The sequence below is a fragment of the Mandrillus leucophaeus genome, unplaced genomic scaffold (genome assembly GCF_000951045.1).
Source record: "Mandrillus leucophaeus isolate KB7577 unplaced genomic scaffold, Mleu.le_1.0 Scaffold235, whole genome shotgun sequence".
Taxonomy (NCBI): domain Eukaryota; kingdom Metazoa; phylum Chordata; class Mammalia; order Primates; family Cercopithecidae; genus Mandrillus; species Mandrillus leucophaeus.
Genome location: NW_012102421.1, coordinates 709,496 through 720,341, shown reverse-complemented (window position 1 = coordinate 720,341; position 10,846 = coordinate 709,496).

Genomic DNA, 10,846 nt, shown 5'->3' with positions numbered 1-10,846 from the left:
AATAAGGCTTATGAGAAAAAAAACAATCCGAGCAAGAGATGTTTGAAAAGTAGGTTCAACAACACGACTACGTGTCTAATTAGATGAGAAACATAGACATGAGGACCACTCTGAGTTTTCTGGCTTGATTAGACAGGTGATTCATAGTACAATTAACTTAAGTAGACAATGCAGAAGTAAAAGCAGATTTCGGGAAAACAATAATAATGAGTTTAGTTGAAGATACATGCATAGGGTCTGAGCCACAAACACTCAATTGTTCTTCAGAAACATTATGTTGTTAGGACAAAGAGTTGGGCAATATAGACATCCATGTGTAGGTGATAAGCTAATTAATAGGAGCTGCTGAGTTGCCCCACGTGTGGAATCACTTCCCACTCAATACACCTGAGTCCTACATCATAGTCTATTGATAAGTGTGGCAATGTAGTCATTTTAAAGGGATGTGTTCTCAACATTCTCACCTTCCAGTGTAAAGAAGCATATTAAGTGACAGAATCCCTGAGAATGGCAATACTTAAGACGCTACTGCTTAAACTTGAGTGTATAAGACACCCCTCGTGAACTTGTTAAAGGGCAGAATGAGGTGGCTCATGCCTGTAATCCCAGTACTTCAGGAGGCTAAGGCATGAGGATCTCTTGAGGTCAGAAGTTCAAGACCAGCCTGGGCAGTATAGTAAGATCTCCATCTCTACATGGGGTAAAAAAAAAGAAGGTGCTTATGCCCATCCCCAAAGACTAAGTTAGTGGTCTGAGTGGGGCTCAGGAACCTGCATGTTGAAAAAGCAACTCCAGTTATTTCTTATAAACACAGAAGTTTGTGACATTCTTTGGAAGATCTAATTAAAAAGAAAAAATATAGTAGTCAGAATTTTGCATATGTGAATTTTGCCTTAAAAATGACCATGCGTTTAACTCGTGTCAGGTTATTTCTTTTGGTTTTAAAGTTCACGATACTAGTCAAAATCTATCAATTATTTCTCCTGGAAAAGTTTATAACAAGTAAATCTGTCTGCCTTGAGTCATACAGCATATTTCCCTTTCCCTAGGCTTAACAAAGAAGAAAATAATCTAAATTTAAAATAAAACAAGTGGTGAAGAGCAACTGGTTTATGAAATTTGAAAGTGACTAGTTTAAAATTTTAGACTCATTATGCTTAATGGACAGGGTCCTAGACTGAAATTCAGAAAACCTGCATTAGTACTAACCTTTAGCTACTCTTTTGACATTTCTAGGCCTTCATTTTCCCATTTATCTCAAGAGAGTCTTGAGCTGGAAATCACTACTATTAAGTGATTAATCTCTATTATTAAGATTCTGGATAATATTGCATGTTAGATTGAGCCAAATGAAAATGATATTTAGCCATTTTTGACCTACAAAAAAATGGTAATTTCATATGGTTCAATATACGTAGGATGAAGCTGACCTATTTGGCGTGATCAGTCTGGGGCTCTATATCTTTATACATCACAATTGGCTTGCCTTATTTTTCTCCAACTACAATACTCTTCCTCCATGGCCATAAACAGACCACACTCACTTTCCATTCTTCTACTCCGAAATTTGAAAGGACAATAACCCTTTTTACCTCTAAATTGAGAAATTCTCCAGGACTAAAATTGGAATAGTTTGGAGTACTATTATGGGCTTGAAATGGATCATTTTCATACTCCAGTGACCAGAAGCATAGAATAGTATGAATGGCAGCATTTGGTCCCCTAAAGGAGGTGTGGTGCTGAGCAGACAAACCTATAGATAGCCTCTATATCTCTTTATGTCTCTGGGTGTGTAGTGATTTAAAATATACTTTACTCATAGAAGGGAAGCATTGTGACTAGACTAAACTAAAACAGAAGGAAGAAGATTTGGATTCAAAATCTTTGTGACTTGGAAAGTCATTTTCCTCTTTTAAATCTATTTTCTCATCTGAAAAATGTATTATAAATACCTCAAAGGGCTATTATAGTATTATACAAAATCATGTGTATGAAACTACTTTGGAATTTGTAAAGTACTACAGAAGTTAAGGAATCTTTCACTCAGTAAGCATCTATTGAGTGTCTACTGTGGGGCTGTAGACTTTATTAGGTTTTGGAAATACAGAGATGAATATACAATGAATACAATATGATATTTTTGCCCTCTGTAACATCATATAGGATCTGGATAACATCTAGTATAAAAATAAGCTCAGTGCATCTTAATTTTTTTAATTCTTAAAATAAACCAAATACTTGAGAACTGAGTAAGAAGGTATACTCATTTAACAAATGCCAGGATAGTCTATATATTATAGAATAGAGATATTACTCAAAATCTGAGCATAAAATCGCATCTTTAAAGCAAATCTTTCACTCATTTTACCTCTATCCTTTTCACAAGGCTATATTTTATTCTGCTCACCTCCTCAACAAATGATTTCTTCCTAAGATTAACACTGATGGCCCCTGTCTGGCTTCTTTCCTCAAAAGTGATCCTGTGGCTAATTCTCTGTGGAATGTTTCTCATCCTTCTATACACACATAACCCTGAATACAGCAATTCTTACCACAAGTCTCCCTCCCATGCTATCTCATCTCAATTTCCCAAAGAAGCCAATTTTGAACCTCACTCATGTTCGTTTTTATTTTTATATCTTTTCTTATCTTGCCACAATTCTCTTATTAAATTACGTGGTCCTACCTGAACTAATGCTTTGGGAAGGCATTAATAAAACCGAGACTTGTCTACTATGAAATGATCTTGTAGTTCCCCAGCCATTCTGAATCTAAAATTATCCCTTATCATTTGTGTCAGTCAAACTGATTTCTCTGATAGTGGTTTACATTTCTATCATCCTGACCCATATCTGCAAATATGACATTTTAAAATTTTTAACAAGATTAAACAACAAATTATAAGAGACTTTCAGGAACTTCTTGCAAAAAAAAATACTTGCTTGCCTAGGCATACAAGTTTATATGCCAATTACACATTTATTCAGTCTAAACTGGTTACATTATAGTAAGTTCCTGTCTCTGCCGAAACTGTATAAAATTCCCAGACCTGAAGCTACCTTAGTGGTCATAATGCCGTTACTTATTGCTGGTATTTTTACCTATTGCTTATAGTTTTGTCATGGGTTCCTAACCCACTCCTACTGAAATTCTTTGCCTGCATTTTTTTGTTCATTTTTTTCTTCAGCAACTATTTGCTGAATGTCTACTATATGCCAGGTCCTAGTCTTGACTGGGTGGGTACAAAATTAATAAGGTGCAGTCTTTGCCCTCAAGGCCCTAAAAAGCAGTAGAGGAGATGGAGAACTCGAAAGATAATTGCAATACAGGAGATGCAATAGATTATGGAAAGTATAGTTTTTGTCTGCCTCCTCCTAGTTCCTTCAGGAAATAATTCATCTACTCAATTGAAAGGCCAATGTCTGAAAGGCCAATCATACTAGTTCAGGGATGGGCATGTACCTGTCCCAGGCCCATCCAATGACCCAGAACTTTCAGCTAGAGGTATAAGGGAGGAGTATCCTGGTATTGCTTTAGGATCACAAGCTCCAAGTATAGAGCCTGAAGCATGCAGATGTTGTCACTATTCATGTGAAGTGCCAAATGAAAAGTTGCTGGTGGCACTTTTCCAACCACGTGGAGAGATTCTATTCAAGAGAGATAGAAGCTAGCATGCTAGGAGAAGCAGAGGCAAGTAAGACCTGAAAGACAGAAAGAGCCCTGCTGATCCTTGGGTCTGAAATGCTGAAGCTACCGCTTCCCTGGACTTACTAATTTTGTGTGGAGGTAGCAGTCCTGGTTTGGTATGGTCCACAATTATCAGAGATCTAATTTCTCCTGTCTTTCCACTCTGCCATCCTTAGCACTGAATTCCATCCCATGTAGCAACTTCGTTTCTGAGATAAAGCTTGTCTCAGTCTACTCAGGTTGCTATAATATCATAAACTGGGTGCTCCCAAACAGAATAAATTAATTTCTCATAGTTCTGGAGGCTGGGAAGTTCAAGATCAAGGAGCCAGTAGGTTCAGTGTCTGCTGAAGGCCAGTTTTCTGGTTCATAAATGGCCCCTTCTCATTATGTTCTCACGTGGTGGATGATATGATAGGTCTCTCTTGGGATTCTTCTAAGGGCACTAATCTTATTCATGAGGGGATACTCTCATGACCTAATCACCTCCCAAAGGCCCCACCTTCTACTACCATCACCTTGTGGGGTAGAATTTCAACACTGGAATTTGTCAGGGAGGGGAACAAAATTCAGGCCATAGCAGGGCTGTACCATATTCTGGAGTCCCTATCATCCCTTAATATCTCCCAGACAGAGTTCAGTGTCAGTTGTCATTTATCCTCAAGCTTACAATATTGTTTTTCTTATATCCTGCACTTCACTCACATACATAATCCACCTACCTTATAGAGACTTTCCGAGTATGGTCTCTGATGAAAAGAAGGGGGATCTCTATTTAAATGTACCTTTGCGAGGTTAAGTAAGAAGTCTAACCTCTCCTTTCTTGTAAAGCTTTTGAAAAAAATAAAAGTAAACTCACTATTTTGGCAATGTTCTCAACTCCATGGTCATAGGAAAATAGTATATTTACCTGTTGTGAAGAATATGAGGTATATCCTAAGTAACACTTCTTCCTAGAAATAGATGTGCTTCTAACGTTTTCTAAAGTGCTCTTCTTTGTAAGAGATTTAAGGTCATCCCAATGACGAGATCATTCTCTCTCTGTCTCTCTCTCTCACACACACATTCGTGAATCCTTTATAGAATGGGGGAAAAAAGACTCAGAACTACAGATTCATTCACATAATGTGAAGCCTATTTAAATATATGTGTCACACATTTGAACTTCATCTTTTACGTGTAGCAACAGCAGATGTTGAAAGTGTAACTCCAATGCAGACAGACATTATGGTAAAGCTTTGAACAGGATAGGGAGTAGAGACTTATTGTCATCACTAAATATGCAAATGATTTCACCATTCATGTGAAGTGCTAAATGAGATTAATTTGTTGGTCAACTGGGGCCCTGTGTGTACTTTAGTATATATCAGTAGTCTCTTGGGAAAGGATGTTCCACCTTATGATTAGAAAGAGAAGACTGAGGTTACGTTTAGGGGATTAGGAATCGTGGGTGGGAAGAGAGAACGATCTGTCTCTGAGATTATGGCTCATTCCTCTGGTAATTCAGGAGTGAGCTTCAAAACAAAGGCAATCTAAGGCTAAGAGTGAATTACAAATCAGTTGTATTGCCAGAGAAGTAGTCTCTGCTATGAGATGTGGTAAACAGAAAAACAAGGAATCTAGACTAGTGTAGGTGCTAGCTCCAAATGACTGGAAAACAAGAAAACCAGCCATGAAAAAGAAAAAAAATGCTGTAGAGAACTTACTGAAGAATTTGATGTTGTCAACAGTAAGCAGGTACCAGCAGCAGAAAATAGTACAATTGATTTTGCAGCAATAGCTCATCCAAACATCCTAAGTGATATGGGAGAATACTTAGTACATTGTGAGCCTATGAAATATATTGAGGGCCTTAACTGGGGATGTGGCAGTAGAAAAAACAAGGGATGGATGTAAGAAACATTAATAAAGTAATAAACAGAAAAGACTTGCAATCAACAGTGGGTGAGGTAAAAAAAAAAAAGTAGAGAGATAGGAGTCGAAAATCACTTAATTATTTTAGGTCTGGATAACTAGCAGAATGAAGATACTTTTCATAGAAATAAGGAAACTTGAAAGAGGAGACTTGCTTAAAGGTGATGTGTTCGGCTCTAAATAATTTGAGTTTGAGGTGAAAGTGAAATGTGTAAGTGGAAATATTCAGACTATACAATGTGAGGTTGAAGATAACAAGACAAGTCAAGGATAGAATTCTAAATTTGGGAGTTAGAGGAAGCTGGAAGAGTAGATGAGATCACCAAGGGAGGTGCTGAAATTCAAAGATGTGTGAGGCTGTCTTTTCCTTTGTTTTTACTTATTAATCTTAAATATGTAGATGGAAGATATACAATTACTGCCTTGAACTGGTGATCATTTATTGCCTACAATTGAGACACAATGCACCCAGGGATACTTGGTTTGAATTTGAAATTTGGAATTAGATTAGCTCAATTAAGAAATTTAAATACATAAATTGAGAATATTTGAATAACAGAAAGTTGCTCCTAACTCTGTCATAGTGTTATAAACTAAATCTATTGTGAGGTACATTAAAATTTCAGAGTGCCAGCCAATACTGAAAGAATATGCAGTCTTCAAATAACATTTTTTTTCCCTTAAATCTATTCACAGTATGTTTTTTAAAGAAGAATTTCAAGATCATTTCTGCATTTTCTGTTTTTTAGTTTTAAGTTAGACAAATGAGATATGTTTTCTCACATACAGTGTTAAATGATCTAGGAACACTGTGTAACCCAAAATACCTATGCAAATGCTTAATTGTATAAAGAATATTATGCAAATGTTTAACTGAATAAGGAATAAGATGTCATTATTAATAATGACTTGTGAATGTCATTAGAAATGAGTAATTAGGAAAACACCACAGTAATAAAGGGTGTATTTCAAAAGTAGTACACTGGGGATATGAGAATATGCCTTTTATATGTCCTTTACATGCCAGTAGAACATACATGTGGTGTTCCTGCCTAAGCACATGATTTGAAGTGAAAAGGTAGGGATAAAAGGGTCATAATGATCTCCTAACTCCTTTGAGTAGTTTTAACATAAAATACTATATTTACTTTGGAAAAGTTTTTAGAAAAAAAATTTTGATATAAAAATTTTATATATAAAATAGATATTCTATCTATTACACAGATTTGAATAGACTAGGGAATCAAGTAAAATATAATTCTATTTTGTTAATTTTGTTCTGCCTCAACCTATTAATCAATGGATTTCAGAGTTCATAGTTGCATAAGCAAGTGTTTGCATTGAGAGAACATAGACTCTAGTAGAGCCAGGCAATTTTGAGTTCTGGTTTTGCCTCCTGCATCTGTGAAGCTATGGGCAGTTCACTTAACCCTGCTAAGTCTCGGTTTCCTCACCTATAAAAGATAAGTACTAATAGTACTTACTTCGTAGGGTCATTGGGAGGATAAACTATAAAGCATTTAGAACAGTATTTGGCATAAATGTTTACTATATTATTATTATTATTGACATGAGAAATGTATTTGACCCATGTAAACATACACACACACACGCAACACATACAAGTTATCTTTTGTCATATGTAATGGTTGGGCCAATAAGTATACTAACCAAGGCAAATAGGTAGACAGAATCATCACTTCGGTCTCAGGCAGTTGAACTTAGAGCTGGTATAGGCTCCTCTGGAAAGAGGTAAAATTGAATGTGTTTTATTTAACTTCTAAATTCTACTGTTATTTCATTCTCCTTATCTCTTTGTTCTTTACTGTTTTACTGTTTGTGGTCTCATTAAACAGATGCCAGTACAGCGAAACAGAGATATACTAAGTAGTGTATTAGGTAAAAATAACAACAGTAGAATTGTAGGGGCAATTTGACCTAAAGTTACAGCTCAAATCTTAATACTCTTGACTGCCTGCCTGAAATGAAAATAAAAACGTTTCTGTACTTTGGCTTATCATATTTTATTTTCTGTACCTTGGCTGATTCACAAGACAATTCAAATTAAGAAACAAATGGGACTCTAATGCAATCCCTTGATATTTAAGAAAATTGGATTTGGATTACATGTAAACAAATTGACAATTCCTGGACAGAGATTTGAAGTCATCCAGTTAATCTAATACATATTTATATCTGCAAATTATTTCTCCTATTTTCAATTGCTAAACGTAAAACTCAGCTATTCTATTTTCAAAGTTGATAGTGGAGAGCTCTCTGTATCCATGAATTTCCTATCTTTGAATTCGGCCAACATCAGATTGAAAACATTTAAAAAATGGATGGTTGCATATGTACTGAACAGGTACAGACATTTTCACTTGTCATTATTCCCTGAACAGTACAGTATAACAATTAATTTACACAGCATTTACATTTTATTAGGTATTCTAAGTAATCTAGAGATAATTTAAAATATACAGGGTAGGGTATATGCAAATACTATGCCATTTTACACAAGGGATTTGAGCATCTGTGGATTTGGATACGAGGGGGTGGTCCTGAAAACAATCACTCATGAACAACTGTATATAGATTTGACAAAAGGGAGAATTTTAAGACTGTAACTGATAAGGAAGATATGGATTATTGAGGGAGGATATTAAAGTTAGAATTGTTTTGGGGGGATGAGTTAGGTTCAAAACACACAAGAATTACAGATTTCAGAAGTATATAGAGATAGAGAAAAAAATTCAAACCATAAAAAGAGTGGATGCTGTAGCTTGTGGAATATTACCCTTATTCTACACATCTTCACCAATCTGTTGAAAGTAATTTCTAACCACATGGGCTAGAGAAGGAGGTAAGTAGAGGAGAGCAGGAGAAAAAAATGATGGTATGCTGAAAAACATACTTTGCCAATTATAGATGTAACTATGATTTGTGTACAAGCTGTATCTATCCAAAAGACCACGTCAATATCACAGCAAGTGTAGAGGGAATGAATATATAGAAAATCTTCACCATAACACCTCAAATCTCTGCCAGGAATGTCCTGAATTTCATCCATTAATACTGCCTTAGGCAAAGGATGTCCTGTAAACACTGCATACCAAACAAATCAAATCTAACACTTTGAGTACGCTTTTTATTTTCATAAAAGTCTTTATAGCTTCTGGCTTCATTTACCTTTCAAATAAAAACAAATGAGTTGAGTTTATCATTATAACTAAGAAATGTAAATTCTTTCAGCATTTAAGTGATAGGAAAAGGCCCAAATTGAGATCAACTTTCAGCATGGTACCTAGGGTAAGTAAAACAGGTACTAATGAAAAAATGATTAATTCAGAGCTGCCATAACTAAAATGTTAGCCTACATCACGAATCAGTTGGAAGAGAAAAATGCATTTGAAGGTTAATGGTTTTAGAAAGATAGTTCAAAAGTGAAAAATTGAGTTAGGCTACAAAAAATTATTTGCTTTATTATTATTCTATTACTACACTACTCACACAATGCCAAGCCAAGAGGTTGAAATATAAGAAAATCTGGCTAATCAACAGTTATTTTAAACAAACGTAAGTGAATTTTAACATTGTACAGTTATACCCACACGATGTCTACATGGTGAGTTTTGACATATTAGTCATAGCCTAAATAACATCTTTAAAAATAACTGACGTGAAATAAGAATGAGGATTTACTTTCCCTTATTTTGATAAACCTGTGTCCATTTTCCTTTATCTTTATTCACATATTGATAAATATAGTGAATTTCAAATTTAAACATGGTTTGATCAGTATTAAAGATTATTGTATAGTTCATTAATGTAACATATTTTATTAACTCAGTGCAAAAAATATATTTGGAATGTTGGCCTCGTGAAGATGGCATGCATTTTTTAGGCAAATAATTACTCCAAATACAGAGCTTATCAGCATGAGAAAACAGTGAAAAAATGATGTTAATAATATAGGTAGGATATATTAATGAAAAATTTATCGTAAGACAAATGTAACCCAGAATAAATTTAAAAGCAAGTCCTATTCTTTTGGGTAAAATCCCTTACAATATGTTTATACCTACAATAGATGATATGATATCATTATATCTACAATACTTCAGATTTAATACAAACTCAACTTATAAGCTTGATCATTTTCATTGTTTTAATAGTTCTTAGCTTTCCATTTTTAGCTCATAAGAAAATAGGAAGTATCTTTCTCTGAAGCAAGTGAACTCATGAGAAAAGTCTTGAATTTTCAAGTTATAGATTAAGTGTTCACATTGTTTGCAACTAAGTCACAGTTAAATTGCTTCAGAAATGTTTAGCAGATTGCTATATAGCAGGATAACACAGTTTGAACCATAGTTTCTTGAATACATCTTGCTGGGAGCTTATTTCATTCAAATGATGAAGGCAGCTGAAGCATGATATTTGAATCAGCCACATTTTGCTCTAATAAAGGAGAATTTTAGGAAGCTCTAGTTGTGATAGGCAACAAAGTAAAGCAATTGAAATGTGGAGCTTATATTTTATACAATTCAGACTGCTTGCATATGTGTGTGTAGTGATAAGATACTTTAAAAATAAAATTTCTTTTGGCAAGAGGCTTACAGTTAAACTGTAAAAGCAATACACAGATCATGTGAATTACCAGCATATAAAAATAAATATGCAAATGACTGTATACTGCCAAAATAGCATCTTTGATAGGAAACCCTTCATAAGAATCTTTATAAAGTGACATATTTTAAAATCGTTTTTATATTTGATAAGTACTTACAACTAGCAGTTGTTACTTTTAATTAGAAAATACACATTTTTCAGCCACACCTGAATAAGTAGTATGTATGCACATAAAGAATGGATATATATATACACTTCTATTATAAATTTTAAAAATCATCAAACAAGTTCTTATCAAGCACTTTCTACTCATATTAAACTTTATATTTTACTGGATGCTGTGAAGATTACAGAAGTAATATTGTTTTCACTCAAGAAGCTCAAAATCTACATGGGAAACACAGGACTGAATGTAACTGGGTCCTAATGTGTGTATGCAGGTATAATCTCAGTAAATTTTAGATACTCCATAAATTTTGTGAAATGAGTGAATGAATTATAAAAGCTAAACTGGTTTTTCGTTTTGTTTTGTTTTGTTTTTGAGATGGATTCTCAGTCTCTCTTCCAGGCTGGAGTGCAGTGGTGTGATCTAGGCTCCCTGCAACCTCTGCCTCCC